General features: G+C 41.6%; 1 pseudogene; it reads right to left on the reverse strand.

The window, feature by feature from the left end:
* Positions 1-8,220: 8,220 nt before the first annotated feature.
* Positions 8,221-18,518, reverse strand: part of LOC102434282 — a 35,904-nt pseudogene continuing 25,606 nt past the window's right edge.

Genomic DNA, 18,518 nt, shown 5'->3' on the forward strand with positions numbered 1-18,518 from the left:
AGAGAATAGACTGACCTCTGATGTCATCTTTTGAATTTCTGAATCTAATTTTGCTTTCAAGCTAGTTCTTATTATTAATCATGTAAAATGTCTACATCTTTTTCTTTAAACCAGTTTGAGCTTTTAAATTTTATTTCTTTTGTTTTCACTTGAAGCTAATATAACACAGATAGAATGTTTATTATAAAATTCTGGGTATTGTAGGAATGAATTTTAGGTCTTAAATAAATTATCTTCTCTACCTGAAATATTGACCCAGTACTCAGATTTATTCTGTAAGAAATAAATTTCACTTCTGAAAAGAATATTGATGTTTGGGTCACCCATATTTTGGAATCTCCGCCCATATTTGCAATCATTTAGACTCCAGTAGGTACCAGAGAATTCTATATCATAAAGCTGGTGAAGAAGAGGTATTTTTAAAAGTTAGTGTTCTAGCCTCAATGATGTTCCCAAGGACATTAATACAAATTACCACAAAAATGTTGAGTCTAGATCAAGGATTGCTCTCCAAATATAAGTTTATGTAGAATTAGACTTCTACCAGTTTCCTCAGAGTTCCCCTATAAGGTGGATTAGATAGAATGTTTGCCACATGTGTTTCGTGGTTTCACTGCTAAGGATGATTTTCAGCAAATTATGGTGTCATATGAAAATTTACTCAACAATGGCTTCTTGTCGGAATCTCAGGCAAAATAGTGTCTATGATGAACTGTTTGAGTATTACTTCCTGTTTAATGAAGTTCCATGGAGACCATGCATTTCGAGGTTCAGCACTGAAGCCAATGCATATTTTGCTCAGCTTTTTCTATGCATCTGAGGTCTGCACAAATATTAAGCTTTTATCTGGAGAATGCTTTTTCAGATCACTGGCAGGAGGACCAGGTCTGCTGTGTTACTGCAGGTGGCTCTCTCTAATTCACCAGTAGTTATTAAAGGCTCAAATCATGGGATCTTAAATTCTTGCCCCATTTTTTCCTTTTTTTATTTTAAAAGGATTTTCTAAGAATTACTGTACATTCACAAAAAGACCCCATTTAGAAAATAATTTGTGAATTCCCATTCTGTACAGTAATGGTCCACATAACTGTATTAAGTCAGTTTCTTTAATAGAGAGAGTGCCTTTTTAGTTTTTGAGAAATCTGCCCCTGCTGATTTTAGATCCAGGTATCCTTGGATCTAAAAGCATTTGCTTTACTCTTTAGATAAAGTAAAGTCTTCTTAAAGGGAGATGGGAAGATCTTTTTGACTTTTTTTTTTTTGGCTCTTCCCTCCATCTTTTATTTTATCTGTCCTAGAATCCTTTTTTATCTGGTCATGTTGGCTCTTAAAAATATGAATATGAATCTCTGCATCTAGGGCTTTAATAATGGCAATGTTGTTTAAGTAAATCATCTGGAAATGTCAGGTTCCAAAGTTGAGCTGCAGAATTTTTAATATTCTCCAACCTCTAAGATTCATGAGTCTGTTATTTGTGTCAAGTTAAACATGAAAATATTTTTTCTATGAAAGAAAAATGATAACATAGTAGTCTGATTTGATATACCCTGTGTATTTCTTAAAGGTGGCCATTTTTACAACAGGCTTTTAGAATCCTGTTCCTAAAATCATACTGTGATAATGAAATAGAAGTTTATTTTTCTAAATCCTCTCAGAGTTTCATTATATATACACTAGCCAGGTTAGTGTTCTGTAATTCGAGATGTAGCATTCCAGAAAAACTAGATTGTGTTCCAAATGTTTTCTAAACAAAATAAAATGTGGAAATCCTATCTAATAAAAGAGAAACATGCAAATTGACAATAACCCCGACACCCTTCCCATTGGCTAATCAGCATATCCTTATGCAAATTAACTGCCAACTAAGATGGCAGCCAGGCACTGAAGCGAACAGGAGGCTTGCTTGCTCCAGTGATGGAGGAAGCCAAGGTTCCCCGCCTGCCGCTGCCAGGCTCTGAGCTTGCACTCTAAGAAACAATGTTGCAAGTATAGAAGCTAAACAAACTCCAGAAACCTGCTTTCAGCCAGCAGGGCTTCAGCCAGCAGGACCGCAACAGTGTTTCAATTATAGAACCCAAACAAACCCAGTACCTGCTTTCAGCAGCCAAGGTCTCAGAGCTGTGGCCGAGCCTCAGAATTAAAGTTGGCTCTCAGCTCCAGTGACAGCCATAGAAGGTAAATAAATCCCAGAATAAAAGAAAAAAAGGAGAGGTTGGGAGCTTCAGTCGCCCACCAGCCTGAAAACGGCCCTCAGCCCCTCACCCAGACTGACCAAGCACCCCAGTGGGGACCCCCTCCCTGAAGGGGGTGTGACCAGCTGCAAACAGCCATCATCCCCTCATCCAGGCTGGCCAGGCACCCCAGTGGGGACCCCCACCCTGAAGGGGGTGTGACCAGCTGCAAACAGTCATCGTCCACTCACCCAGACTGGCCAAGCACCCCAGTGGGGACCCCCCCCCAAGCAACAAGATGGTGGCTAATTTGCATACTGAAGGCGGGCGGCAGTGGGCAAGGCTGTCTGCGGTCCCGGGACCTGTATCTCTGCCGGGGGGGGGGGGGGGGCAATGCTTGAGGCTGTCCACAGTCCAGGACCGGATCTGTGACCCTGCTGGGCAGGGGGCAGTGCTTGAAGCTGTCCGCAGTCCCGGGACCCGGATCTGTGACCCTGCCGGGTGGGGGGGCAGCGCTTGAGGCTGTCTGCGGTCTGGGACCCGGATCCGTGACCTGGCGGGTGGGGGGCAGCGCTTGAGGCTGTCGGGACCTGGATCCGTGACCCTTCCCGGCTGGGCGGCAGCTCGCACAGGGGCGGATCCGCCAGGGTTGGGCAGGGCAGGACGCCTGGCCTCCACCCAGCCCCAGTCACTCTGGGCAGGTGAGCAGCCAGAGAGCCTCTGGACAGGGGAGTCAGGCCGGCGGAGGGCGGCCTGTACTCCCCACATGGCGGTGGTGACAGCTGTGATTGCACCAAGCGGAGCCTGCAGGCTGAGCTGAAGTAGCGCCTGCAGGCCATCAGCGCCCAGGAGTGGCTGCGCAAGATCCGCCTCCTGGCCCAGAAGGTGCAGGATCGCAGGGACAGCCACCGTGGCGGGCCAGACTGACATCCTCCTGGCTGAACCAGGGGTTTGCGGATCTGCAAAGCCAGTTGCCTCTGGTGTGCACATCCCCCCCTGGCATGCGAACATCCCCCAGCACACTGTCACCCTCCCATGCCTGCAACAGTTGCAAACCAAGGCGTGCACAAGTTCCCCCTGCCTCTCCACCGCACTTCCATCAACCCGGCATGCCTAACACCCCCACAGGATGTGCACACATCCCCTCTGATGCATTCATGTCCTTTGGAGAGTGTCTGGGTGTTCTGGGTGCTGAGGGTGGGAGCCTATGAGATGACAGTGAGAGGGCGGAGTGGTGATGCCCTGTTCCCAAGGAGGCCAGTGCAGCTACGAGATCACCTCTGGGGGGGTTAATGCAGGTGCTGAGGTGGGAGCAGGTGCAGATAGACACACCTGGTGGGCGCGGGCGGCCCTTGCTGAGGTGCCTTTGGTCAGAGTTCAAGACCAAGAACCCAGAGGCGGAGAGGAATTCCGTCCTCGCAGTGAAACAGTGGGATAGTCAGGGCGACTGTAGAGGAGGAATGGGCACTTTGGGTGCCAGCACCCATGAGCGAAGGCTGCCCTGACTGAGCCTCGCTTGCTTGGGGCCTAGCGCACTCCTGCCGGGCAGCGGGTGACAGGACGTGCTTTTCCAAATTAATGAGAGAGAAACCGTTGATTCTCCTGCTGCCCACGAAGGTGGAAAGCGAAGTGGGGAGACATGTGGGGAGTGAGCAAGGTTCCCTGTCTGGGGGTTCCAAATCTGCTGTTGGTTTCTTTCACCGCTGACTAGAGATATACAGGGTGTCCCCCCAAAATGTATACACACTTTGAATACCTACTAATTCCAATGGTTTTAAGCATAAGAAAGAAACAACAATGGAGCTGTTATCTGTTAAAAGTTTGGGCACAAACAGGTAGTTGGACATTCCCTGAGGGGTCTCAGATTGGAGAGGGTGAAGGCCAGACTGAGGGGCCCCTTCCGTCCCCTACCCCAGTGCACGAATTTCATGCACCGGGCTACTAGTCTCTAATAAGTAAGACAGGAGGTATAACAGGCTCTAATATTGCAGTAACTGAAGTGATTTTTCCTCCTTCTTTGTCATAGCAGAATTTCACTCCGGATTACAACACACACAGGCAACCAGGGTGTAGTTTCTTAGTTGCCCTTGTTTCATCATTAAACATGTCTTAAATGCTCATAATATATCAGGTAATTTGTGAAACATATAAGGATTAGTTCTTGCATAGAAAAAAATGTTCAAAAATTATATTGAACATGGCAATTATTCCCTCCAGAACCATATGTGTAACAAAAAGAGTTTGGGGACAAAAAAAGATAATTTAACAAGGCATATTTTCTTTTTTGTTGCAATGTCAGCCCTAATTTTTTACTCATAACTCTCTGAGGCCAAACTGGTAAAAATCTAGATCTGAATTTGGCAATTTATTCAAGGTCAGAATATGACAAAATCTTGTTATTTGATAGGATCTATGAAAACCAAGGAAGCTTGTGTGGATTTTTTTCAACTGTAATCCAGACCAATATTCTTGGAGTCACCTTGTATTTGTCCTTGACTGAAGTCATCAGCAACAGCTAGGACCTTGAAGTTCAAAGCTGACCTGAAATCAAGCTGGAAAGTCTTTGTATCAGAAAGTAACACCAGTTCTATATTAGATTGCAAGACAAATATCTAAAAATAAACACTGTTTAATTATCTATAGTTTCTTAGTGTTAGACACAGTTAATATAACACAGGTATTATTAAATAAATATTTGTAGAACAAAGGAAGTTCCAAGAACTGTGGTAAGAAAACATAAATTATGATCCCAATCCACATGAAAATGAAATTAACATTTGAAAACCAAGTAGATTGATAATTGAGAAGTACAGGTTCTGAGTTTCTGCATCCTTGACCTAGCCTTTACACATCAAAAATAGTTTTTCTTTCAAGGCCAATGTTAGGCATTTGTAAGTTTTAGGGACAATAAGAACTTTTCACTGAAAACTCCTCAACTGATTTCTCCCTTTTGAATTGTTTTCTAAACAGAAGAAAAAAATTAATGGAGAACTCACAATTTCAGTAATAGAGATAAAGGGCTTAAATGCTTTGTTTTGCTAATTAGAAAATTAAGAGGTTTACTAGTTCCTTTCTAGTTTCTCTGGGATGTAGATAGGAAGGCACTAGATGCCTAAAGGAGGTCAAATAAATATCACTGAAATAATACAAGAGTACAGAAAGAGATCATTAAATTTTAAACTTCTTATATGCATATATACATAACCGATGGATAGACAATAATGAGGTGAAGGCCTGGGAAGGAACAGGAGTTGGGTGGTGGGGAGGAGAGGGGGTTTATGAGGGTGAAAAGGGGATATCTGTAATACTTTCAACAATAAAGATAATTTTTTTAAAAATTTAGACTTCTGCTTCTGCTTCAAAAGGTAAACATAAAGTTGTAGACAATTACTTTAAAAAACCTGAGAACTTCCTTTGGGAATTTTGGCTGGAAAGGACTTTTATTGTTGTTAATTCTCACCTGAGAATATTTTTCTATTTATTTAGATAGAGTGGAATGGGAGGAGAGAAAGAGAGAGAGAGAGAGAGAGAGAGAGAGAGAGAGAGAGAGAGAGAAATTGATGTGAGAGAGACACATCGATCTGTTGTCTCCCCAGTGTGCCCTCACCAGGGGCCAGGGATCAAACCTGCAATCTGTTATAGTAATAAGTTTGAATTTATAGTGATAGGAAATAAAATTGTATTAGTGTGTGGTTTGGTATTATAAAGTTCATTCTAAAACTCCATCTTATATTAGAGGCATAACTTCATTTTGTATTAGAAGTGAAACTTAACCTGTGTGTGTGTGCATCCCAGATAAGTACTTTGCAAACCCCTGCGTGTGTACCCCGATAAGCCCAGAAGGCACCACCTGAGTACACTGATAAGAGACACTGAAGAAGCCCATCCATCGGGTATAAAAGAAGGACTCTCACACCAGCAGTCAGATGCCTGTCTGCCCTCCACAGACGAGACATTCTCCTTGCCCCTGGAACTTCTGCCACTCCTGCTCTGCCCTGAGCCCAGATTGTTAGAGGCCTCTCTTCGTGTCAAGAGACCGAGCACCTGCAGCTGCGTATCTGACGACCTCCGTGTGTCTCTGTCAGCAAGTGTCTCCGGGTGGCCTGCCAAGGACTGAAACCCATCAGCTCTCTGGTAAATAAACCTGTGTGATTCTTGCACTCTGTTTGTCTCCTGTGTCTCCTCTCTTCTTAGTTTTGGTTTAAGCTCGGCCTAAATAATAAAGTACCCTTTGACATCTGTATTGGTATATCCAAATGAGGCGAACTGGGTCACCTGTGCATACGTTCCCATAGAAGTGGAACACAATCCAAGTACCTATCCTTGATGGGGAATCAAACCCTGGACCCTTCGGTGCATTGTCTGATGCTCTTAACCATTGAGTAACACAGGCCAGAGCTGAAAAGGACTTTTCTAAGAGAGATTCCTAGAGTGATAGTGGAGCCTCATCAGTGAGAGCCTGTGTGAAGTGGACCTTCCACACCCTGAAAACTGAGGTGGATACAGGATAGTTAGGAGTCAACAATTAACATGATAACCTTAACAATGAAGGAATTTGTAGTTTCTTTGGGGGAAAAAAGGAAGTTACAAGTTACTCTGACACTTCAATGATATGTTATTGTAGATGCAAAAAGATGATAAGCTCTGTTAAGGTAAAGATTGACCTTGTCAGAAAAGATAACGGCCTAAAAAATGACTACCCACCATAACTGCTTTAAGTTAAAGTTCAATTTCAGTCCATCCTTTGTGGTTACTTTAGGTCTTTGAGTTTACAAGACTGCCATGCAGGCCTTCCCTGAGCTTGCAGGTTAGCATGTGGCCCCTTTCACCTACATTAGTATATTCCATTAGTTCATTGCACTGGCATCTCCTGGAGTATACACAGTACCCTAAAGGAGGGAGAATACATGGATGCCACCAGAAGATAACTCACCCTCCCCTCTTCCTGCTACCCCCCCCCACCATCCTCACCTTAATCATTCAAACTTCTCCAGACTGTTCTCTGCTCCATAGATAAAATCTCAAGTAAATACTATAACTTTTCCTGGCATTCTTGGAATAAGTCCTATAATCAATTTTGCTAAAACAAGTTCTCATAGGTATTATGAAAATGTCCAGAGTAGGGGAATATTAAAAAATAACCTGAATTTCACATACAATCAAAGCTTCTCCCCCTTTAAATGTTGGTACTGCTTTAGACGTAAGGCAAAAAAGAGGAAGAGCATGATTGGCTTTATCTTTATTCCTTAGCTTTAACCCTTCCATCCTGTATCTACTTCCCTTGCTAGTTGAGGTTTCTAATTTTACACAGATGAAGTGAGAAAAAGGAAAAAAAAATTAGAATTAGTAAAGATTTTATTTGATGATATAAATTTAATCCTTTCTAAGATGCTGTTCTTAGAAAGGACACCCCAGATTTCTAATTCTGATTCACCCAGAGGATGATTATATGAATTAGTTGGAGAATACCCTGCTGAGATATTCCAATTGCAGTTACCTAATGTGATGAGGTTTCTATTTGGTAACTGCTTATAACCTCATTTTTCAGGGTGTGGAAGGTCCACTTCACACAGACTCTCACTGATGAGGCTCCACTATCACTCTAGAAATCTCTCTTAGAAAAGTCCTTTTCAGCCCTGGCCTGTGTTACTCAATGGTTAAGAACATCAGGCAATGCACCAAAGGGTCCAGGGTTTGATTCCCCATCAAGGATAGGTATCTGGATTGCAGGTTTGATCCCTGGCCCCTGGTGAGGGCACATTGGGGAGGCAACAAATCGATGTGTCTCTCTCACATCAATTTTTCTCTCTCTCTTTCTCTTTCTCTCTCCCCCCATTCCACTCTATCTAAATGGAAAAATATTCTCAGGTGAGAATTAGCAACAACAAAAGTACTTTTCAAGCTGGCTTGCATCTGGCTTCCTCTCACATGTTCTACATTTGGCCTATGAGAAATTCATGCCTTTGCTTCTGCATATGAAGCTTTCTCACAGCCCTCTCGTCCCTGCTTTCCTGCTACACAGAGCCTTCTAGCCATAGGCTTTACTCCTCTAGTAATGAGCTTCATGCCCATTTGCTAGAAAACTGGGCAGCTTGAGGAGGCTGATTCCCAGACACCTGCAGATCTACTCAGGACTATCAGGTCCAGGGTGAAGAGCATCATCTGTGATCAACAGCATTTCTTCCAGACTGAAGCCTAGGTTGGCCTGTACCTCCTCTAGCTGCTATACTTTATCCCATTGCAAGCTTTTGTACTTAGTCAGAAGCTTTGAGGCCAGCAGACACCCTGTCTCTCTGATGTTAAAATGGGAATTTGCTGCCTTATTCATTTCCACACAACTGTTAGCAATCACAAACACTTCTCCACTTGGGAGTTTCATATTAGTTTCCTTCCAAGGACTGAACTCTATCAAATTGGCAGTTCCTCTTCTGTAAGAAATTATATAGACTGGTCCATCCCTCCTCCTTTGGTGCCAGTAAAAACACTCACTCTTGGCGCAGATTTCTGCAAGTTCCCCCTTGGATAGGTTCATTCCCAAATTGTGAATGTCCCTAAGTCAGCACAACAGACCAAAGCACTGGAGCAGGAGAGACTAGGACTGGGTGGGTAGGTTCCGTACACCAAGCAGTTCATTCCAGTTTTGGTTATTAAGACCAAAGTGTTCCTGAATTCCTTTAAATTCACATAGGAAATAGTTGTGCCACAGAGGCCTGGTTTTGTCAATCTGAGTGTTATTAGCATGAGTCCTGAAGTCCAGGTGCAAGGATCTGGTATGGCAAGTTGGACAGAGTATTTTCATAGCTATTAACAATCTTGTTTTATAGCCAGAGGAAGCACAGAATATCCACAGTAATCCATATGTTCTTGAAACCTGTCTTTGCCAAAATTAAACGGAACACCAATATCTCTTCTATAATCCTCATCTAGGACACCAGTGCCTGCATTTTGGAGGTGTTTGGCAGCCAAGTGGGACCATGGGGCTACTCTTCCACAGCACCAGAAGGAAGAGCTGTCTGAATGGTGGCTTCACCAGGGTTTTCTCCACAGTTGGTGCTGTGTAATCATAAGCAGCGTCCAGTTCACAGCCCGGCAGACCTCATGGTCAGGACACTGGCTTCCGAGCGGGGCCAACTGAGACACAGGCCACCTTCTTCTGCAGGCAGGGACCACTTGCTGGGGAGAGGGCGGTTGTCTCTGGGGTGGCACTGACTCCCGCCATGACTTCCCAGATTCTATCTCAGGGATACCAAAAGCAAAGAAACCACATAGCAATGCCGTGACAGTCAACTGGGCTCAGTGTTGGGCTTTAGACTATGGGTAAGGCAGCAGGTTCAATTTCCTTACCTAATTTTATTTCTGAAGAATGTAGGGAACTTCAAGATGAATAAGGATAAATAAGACAAGCACAAAATTTTAATGTAATATATAATCTCATTATGCATCATATTAAAATTGGAATATGGAGTGTGATTAAGATACTAAAGAAAAAAATTATGTGAGGCTCTCTCTATGGAGCAGCCCGTGCCCCTTCTAAGGGCCCTTCTTTTGCCTCTGTAACTTGTTTCCTGAGCTCATTTCTTCTAAGGCTCACTTCTCTCTCTCTCTCTCTCTCTCTCTCTCTCTCTCTCTCTCTCTTCTTTCTTTCTCTCTCTCATCTATCTCTTATCTATCTATCTATTTATCTATCTATCTATCTATCTATCTATCTATCTATCTATCATCTATCATCTATCTATATATCTATCATCTACCTACCTACCTACCTACCTACCTACCTATTCTGTGAATATTGAGAGAAAAAGAGATTCACTTTGGTTGAGAAAGGTGAGGCACTAAGGACTTAGAAGGAATTCCTTTTCATCTCAGCCTTGAAAAATATGGTAGGAAATTACAATAGGAGACGTGGTATGCCAGATTGAGGAATCAGCATGGATATAGTGAAAATATTGGAGGCTTGGTTTTAGTAAAATCTTATGTATAATATATGAAGAAAAAAAATCTAAAAAGGAAGGCTTCAGCCAGACTTTGGAGAGTCATAAATGCCAGGATTAGAAAGCTTAAACTTTATTCAATTGGGAAAGTGTGTGAGGGATGGCATTGAAATTTCTGAGGAAGAAAATGAAATAATTGGGTTTTGAGAATGGTTAAATAAGTAGCAGAAAAAATAAAATGCTTGAAAATGGAAAATATAAAGTAAAAATGGATTTTTAAAGAATGATTTAATTAAGAAGCAATGAACTCCTCAATGAATGAGTATGGTAGGAAGAGCTGAGAGTGCAATGAACATGGGAGGCATTTCTGTGGGAGAGTGGATAAGACCTGAACAGTGATTTGACATGGAGATTAGAAAGGGAGAATAGTTATTATGACTTCAGGGTTTATACTCTGAAGGTGTAATTATCCAAAATGGGGAGGAAGATGAAGTTCCAATATAAGAAATAACTGATGACATAAAATCAAGTGTTTTTGATGTTCACAGGAGAGAACAATCAGGAATTGGAGTAGAGGGAAAGGCTTATTTGAAAGCTTTGAAAGTTGATTAAGAATTCCTAGTAAAAATGTGAGCTAGAATGGAAATGTATTATTGAAGGATTCTGCTATTTGCATCTAGGTTTTCTAATGAAAATATGTTGTTACAAATTAGTCTGTCCTTTAGACTGTACCCAAGATGATCAAGAATAGAAAAAACTAAGTTCAAATTAACTTAGAATGATATTTAAGGTGGCTCAGTCTTAGAAGGAAAAGACTTCTTAAAATTTGGTCTATTTTTTTTCTTTTTCAACTTTTTTTTAATGAAGGAACAGTAGAATTCACTATTGTTGGTATACAGTTCTAAGAGTATTGAGAACTTCAGAAAGTCATGTGGCTACCACAAAAGTCAACATTTGGAACATTTCCTCCACCCTCTCAAAATTTCTCTCACTGTCCCCTTTGTCCCTTATTAGTCAGCCCCGCCCCTGCATCTAACCATTGGCAACCACACATCTGCTTTCTTTCCCTATAGTTTTGCCTTTTTTCAGAAAGTTGTGGGAGGCACAATTTTAAGATGGCAGTCACCACTGGTAATAAAAACTCCTTATTATGCTACATTATATGGGTGGACCTAATCATACAAGCCCTTTAAAAGCAGAGAATTTCTGTCAGCTGATAACAGAAAAGGAAATCAGATATACAAAGCAGGAAGGAAATTGATTCAAGGTACCTCTGCTGCTTGCTGTTGAAGGAGGGTCACCTGAAAGAAGCCTCTAGGAGCAGAAAGCAATCCCTCACTGACAGGCAGCAGGAAGCCACACACCTGAACACAATCACAAGGAACTAAAATCTGCCAACAACCTGAATGATTTTGGAAGTTGTTCTCCTCCAAACGTCCAGTAAGAGCCCAGTCCAGAGGTCATCTTGTTTTATCCTGTGAGATCCTAACCAGAGCTCAACTGAACCCGCCCTGGACTTCTGACATACGGAGAAGTATAAGCTGCTGATTTTGTGGTAATGTTAGGTAACAATAGAAAACTAATAGTCATACACAGGAAATCATAGATTATGTGGCCTTTAGGGGCAGGCTTATTTCATTCAACAAAATGCAATGAGACTCATTCATACTGTTATGTGGATCACTGAGCAGCATTACATTTAAAGAATGGGCCACGATTTGCTTATGTATTCACCACTTGAAGGTCATTTGGGTTGTTCTAGTTCTTGGAGATAGAAGAGGCTGCTGTAATCATTAGTATACAAGTTTTGTGTGAAATAAGTTTTCATTTGTCTTTTGTAGCTATCTATGAGTGGAATTTATGTGTCACATGATAAATATATGTTAAAATGTGTAAGAAACTGACACACTGTTTTCTAAAGTGGCTGTACAATTTTGCATTCACATCAGTGATATTTGGGAGTCCCAGTAGGTATTGTCAGAATTATTAATTACTGCTAATGGGTGCATAGCAGTATATCATTATTGAATTTCATTTTAAATGTATTTATCACAAACTTTAGAGGTTCTGCACAAATTATAATTTTCAAAAATTGTGATATAAACATAAGCATTTTTTAGTTTCTTCATTTGGAAAGCACATTTTCAAAATATGCCATTGTTCAAGACCATACATTTTTAGACAATATAGTTTTTCACTGAGATACTAAGAAAGCAGATTTGGGCTGAGATGCATTTGTTTAATCAATGTTTACTGATATCAGCTACTGCCTATGTACCAGGCACCGTGCTAAGTGTTTGGAATAAAAGATGAGAAATATGGTACCACTCTCAAAAACCCCATGCTCGGGGAGGAAATGGACACAGAACGTATAATTGTTATGTAGTCTGGTAGGTGTTGTGATGGGGTATGTGAGAGGTGTTATCAGGTAACAGGTGGGGGAGCGATGGATTCAGCTACAGAGAACAGGCTAGTGAGGTGATAAAATATCACTGCAGGTGTGCACTGCCTGGGCCTGAACACTTCCTGGCTGTGAACATGAGCAGTGAACAGTGATGAAAATAGACTGCTTTGGTCCAGTTGGAGTCACTTTAAACAACCGAAGTTTGAGAATGGAGAGGCGTTTTCTCTTGAATTCTTTTAGATTTTTGGAAAACTTTCCAAATAACTGTACTGGATATATAAACTTTATGATAACATGGGACATGATTTTATACATTTTCAATAGGAGTGATTCTCATTCTTACAAATGTGTTCTCATGATGGAAACACAAAACTGGGCAAAACAAACCTGTTTGGAATTATTTTTTGAAGGGCACAAGTAAACACAGTAAACAGGATTTTTTGACAGAATCTTTCTCACTTTGATGTTGCCTTTGTTTTGAAGTTAATCATTTATTTATGTGGTACATGTATGTGTGTGTATGTATTTGTGTGTGTGTATGTCAATAAAGCAGAGTTAGTTTGGAATGATTAGAAATAAGACTTCATGAGGGCCAACTAGTATGCTTATAAGTGTCCAGTGCTATGATCTTTGACTCTCATATTGCAGAACAAATTCTAAATTCTAACATGAATAGTACTGTACATGCTGAAGATAAAAGGAAACATACAGTGCTTCCATATCCAGGGCCAGAACATATGTAGCAGTATTGTGGGTGTGAAAAACAACTGTGAGCAAAATTGTGCCAAACAATTTAGGGATTGCACATAACTGAATAAATAGAGGGTTAATCACCCAATCACTCTAAAATCATTGTGAAAACATTCTCACACACAGTGTCTGAGTTCTAAAGGAAATATTTGGACATTTTGAGTTTGATTTTAAATTTTAGAAGCGTTTTCACTGAGGTAACATTTGCTTTTGAGGTGTGTAATCTGGGCTCGGCAGGTTGTAATTCAATGGCCTTTGTTGTTCACCGCTTATGTATGAATGGTGCTGAAGATTGCAGTTCAATCTCTTCCATGTGGTGGCAAGCCCATGACATCTTCCCATGTTCTAGTCATCATAGTGCCCTTACTGCCAGAATGTAACCAAAGATGTTAGAAATGTAAACAAGATGGTCTCTGTGCACCAGAGAAAGTGATTGGTATACCAGTATCAAAAGCCAGTGAATTTTGGGCAATGGCAAAATGTGCTACAATGTGTCCAATATCCTGAAGTATTTCTAAAGCTGCCTAAAGCAGAAATAAGCACTGAATCTAGAGAATATGACTGATTTGTGCACAGCAACATATTTTCAAAATATTAGGTGCATTTTCTTTTTTTTAGTTTGGGCTTTTTGCAACCTATTAGCTTGAGCTAATTTTTGTAAGAACTACTGAGACACCATATTGCAATTTTTGATAGCTCTGCTTTTGATGACTTGCAATAAACCATGCAGGATATTCCCACTGGGAAAGAAGAAGTTATAAACTGTCACATATATTATCTTTTACATTATTTGGAGCTTGGAGATCTTTTGTTTAGATTTTTTTTTTTAACTCCAGATGATCACAGATTTTTCTGTTTTGAAAAAAATTTGAGTGTAAACCAACTCAAAGAGGCACAGAAAGGAAATTTTAACAAACTAATTAATTGATATAAAAAAATTCACATGCTCTAAATTTTTTTTGACCATGGTTCAAGAACACACATTTTATTTGCAGAATCAATCAAAAACAGTTTTATTGATAAACACAGAGTAGAACTCAACTGTCTGTCTCTAAAGTTGACATCCAACCAGATAGCACTGTGAAAATATATTAACACTCATCCAAAAGAGGTAATTAGGAAGTGTCAAATGAAAACACTAATGAAAATCCTATCTAATAATAGACAAACATGGTAATTAACCATAACTTCGCTACGCTTCCCATTGGCTAATCAGGGCGATATGCAAATTAACTGCCAAGAAAGGTGGCGGTTAACCGCCAACAAAGATGGCGGTTAATTTGCATACTCGCAATGATGGGAGGCAAAAGGGGAAGGATGGAAGACAGTGATCAGAAACCCAGGCGCAGGCAAGAGCCAAGGAGCAGGGCAAAGGTTGGCCCTGGAGGCCACCTTTGCCCTGCCACCAGTGGGTGATCGGAGAAGCCTGGGGGGTGGGGCAGGGAAGCGGACACAGACAGCGTCCGTGACCACAGAAGCCGGATGCAGGGGCAGGGAAGCAGCCCGCCAGCATCCTCGGCCACAGCTTCCCTGTCCCACACCCGGCTTCTGCGATCAGTGACCGCAGAACCCGGGTGCAGGGGCGATCACCGAAGCCAGGTGCATGGGCAGGGAAGCAGCCGCCACCAACATCCCCGGCCGTGGCTTCCCTGCCCCGCACCCAGCTTCTGCAATTGGTGATGCCTATTTTTGCATGACACATAACTGACTGCCCTCCCTGGAAGCACAGAAGAAGAAGAAGCCCCAGAAGAAGAACCCGCCCACCTTTGGTCCAGGTGCCAGCGCCTGGGGCTGGCTGCAGTCCAGGAGACGGACAAGCTACCGGCCAGAGGTCCCAGGCTGCAGCCACCCAGAGAAGCTGCCAGCCCTGTGGTCCAGGGCGCCAGCGCCTGTGGCCAGGGAAACAGGTTCCCTCTTCTCGTACTGTAGTCATTACTTCAATATTCCCCTTCTGAATTTCTCTCCTGTGCTGCAACCCAACTCCACTTTTCATTGGAAGGATACAGAACAGAAAGGACAGTGTTAAAAGCTTACATTTTTAAGCCGGTAAGGTTGGTACTTAAACATATAAATGGAAAACTAGAGTCCTTAAGGTAACAAAGGCTACAAAGGACAGGGACAGCGCATGACCTATTATATCCAGCAATCCATATGGGGACTGAAAACTTTGCAATGATGACAATTAGTGAAGATATGAATCAACTAAAATAGTTGACAGGGACAATTCTTCCATCTTTGAAAATATCTACATCAAATCTGTTTAAATAGATATTCATCTGCATAATATAACACATTCTGACAAGACCACCACCACCACCAATGTGGTCAGTGTTGTGCCATAAAATGTTTAATAACTGAGGGACCTCCCCCCCCCGAGTGCACAAATTTTGTGCACCGGGCTACTAGTTAGTTTATAAAAACCCAAACAAACAAATCTGTTCTACAGGAAAGAAAATGATTTTCATTTTGCTAAAACTATTAATTTAGAATTTTAAATGATATAATTAACATCTCTGTTATGTTCAAAGCATACAGAATAGTGGCAGATCTCAAATTTTTTAAAAAATTATTTATTGAATTTTTAATTAATTACTTAATTAATTTATTTATTTTTGTTAATCCTCATCCAAGGATAATTTTTCCATTGATTTTTAGAGAGAGTGAAAGGGAGGAAGGGAGTGGGGAGAGAGAGAAAGATCAATGTGAGAGAGACAGATCAATTGGTTGTCTCCGGCATGTGCCCCAATGGGGGCCAGGGATCGAACCTGCAACCCAGGTACATGACCTTGACCAGGAATCAAATCTGATACCCTTTGGTGCCTGGGCTGACGCTCTAACCACTGATCCATAACAGCCAGTGCTATTAATTAATTAATTAATTTATTTATTTATTTATTTATTTACCGATGCATGAAATTTGTGCAAGAGTAGGTCTTCCTTCCCCTGGCTGCCAGCACCAGCTTCCCTCTGGCACCTGGGACCCGGGCTTCACTCAGGCCCTGGCTTCATCCAGAAGGACATCCGGAATGATATCCAGAAGAACATCTGGTCTAATTAGCATATTACCCTTTTATTATTATAGATTTTAAGAGAGAAAGAGGAAGAAGGGCCAGAGAGAGAAACATCAATTTGTTGTTCCACTTACTTATGCATTCATTTGTGGACTCTTGTATGTGCCCCAACCTGGGATCAAACCCACAACCTTGGCACATCAGGATGACACTGGAACTAACTGAGCCACCTGGCCAGGGCCCTCAAGCTTTTGTAAAATTTGTTTTTCTCTCCAAATAAAGATATTCTTCTTGAATTTTCTATAAATGCTGACATCTAGAATTAGTTTCAAAGGGAAATATATGTTTTAAGAGCAAATAAACCAGATGGATAATCTATTTGGTCATTCTGTAAAAGTAAATATAACTGTCTGTAAATAAATAGTTTATGACTTTTATTAACAAAAGTAGAGCCAAACCGGTTTGGCTCAGTGAATAGAGCCTCAGCCTGCGGACTGAAGGGTCCCAGGTTCGATTCCCGTCAAGGGCATGTACCTTGGTTGCGGGCACATCCCCAGTAGGAGGTGTGCAGGAAGCGACTGGTCGATGTTTCTCTCTCATCGATGTTTCTAACTCTATATCCCTCTCCCTTTCTCTCTGTAAAAAACCAATAAAATATATTAAAAAAAAAGTAGAAACATATACTTATGGACATTTTTAAAGACTGTCTAATTAATAAAAATCTTTGTACATATCCTTTATTCCATTTATGAACATTATATGTTTAAGTAAAATGTAAACCATCACTATTAAGTGGGAAACATTTTACTACTCATTAGTTTAATAAAGACCAGAAGTTATTCATTCTCCCCATTTCACTTCTCCTCTTCCTTTGGGCACTATCATCATCTCTCACCAGGGTCATTGCAGTAGCCTTGGAATAGAACTCTTGTTTTATTATTGTCAAAGAGCAGCCAGAATGATTCTGTTAAAGTAGAAGTCATTTTACGACTCTTCTCTGCAAAATCTCTCAGTCATTTCCCATTTCACTAAGAGTAAAAGCCAAAATCTTTCTGCTGGCCCCAAAAAACCCTAGATGACCTGTTCTAATCCTCTACCCTCACTTTGCCTCTCTGACTACATCTCCCATCTCTTTCCCCCCTTGCTTCTGCTTCAGGATGTTCTCATTGACTGTTTCCTCTGCTTGGAAAGCTCATCCCAGCTACCTGTCAGACACACTTTCTCATTTTCTCCAGGTTTTGACTCAAATGTCACCTTCTCATTGAGGACTTCCTTGCTCATCCCAAGATGTGGTACCTCCCCACTCCGCACAGATTGTATCTTCCTTGCCTGATTTGATTTTTTTTAACACTTACTACTAATAGACTGTATATTTTACTTTCTAATCTTATTTATTGTCAGTCTCTACCACTAGAATATAAACTTCATGGGACAATGAATTTTCTTGTTTTATTTCTTTACTAGAGGCCCAGTGCATGAATTCGTGCACCAGTGGGGTCCCTTGACCTGTTCTGCAGGATTGGGCCCAAACTGACTCTCCAACATCCCCCAAAGGTCCCGGATTGAGAGAGGGACCCCACCAGTGCAAGATTGGGGCTGGGGAGAGACATGGGAGGTTAGCCAGCTGGGGAGGGACCACGGGAGGGCTCCAGGGCATGACCGGCCTTCTCGCTCAGTCCCGATTGGCCGAACCCCAACAGCAAACTAACCTACCAGTCGCAGCATCTGCCCCCTAGTGGTCAGTGCACATTGTAGTGACTGGTCGACCAGTCAACCGTCTGCCCCTGGTGGTCAGTGCACGTCATAGCGAGTGATTGAACAGCCTTAGCATATCATTAGCATATTATGCTTTGATTGGTTGAACGGACGACCGGATGACTGAACACGTAGCATATTAAGCTTTTATTATATAGGATTCCTAGGCTCTGGGATAGTACCTAACACAGAATATGATGCTCTAGGACAGTCACTGTTTTGAGATCTGGGATCTAGGAGTAAAAAAGGTAGACAAGTTATGCTCTCATGACTTGATCCTCTAATGAGAAAAATAGAAAATAAGCAAGTAAAAATAGAAAATAAGCAAGTAAGATAGCAAGATTAGGGATAAATGCTATGAAGAATGACATGTTACTGAAATATGATAGAGAGTGACCAGTGGTAATGGGTAGTGGGAACTTATACTTGAGTGGTCTGGGTGGTTAGACCTAAGAAGTAACATTTGAGCTGAAGCCTGAAAGACAAATAGCAATGC

This window comes from Myotis lucifugus, unplaced genomic scaffold (assembly GCF_000147115.1).
Source record: "Myotis lucifugus unplaced genomic scaffold, Myoluc2.0 scaffold_50, whole genome shotgun sequence".
In the NCBI taxonomy this organism is placed as follows: domain Eukaryota; kingdom Metazoa; phylum Chordata; class Mammalia; order Chiroptera; family Vespertilionidae; genus Myotis; species Myotis lucifugus.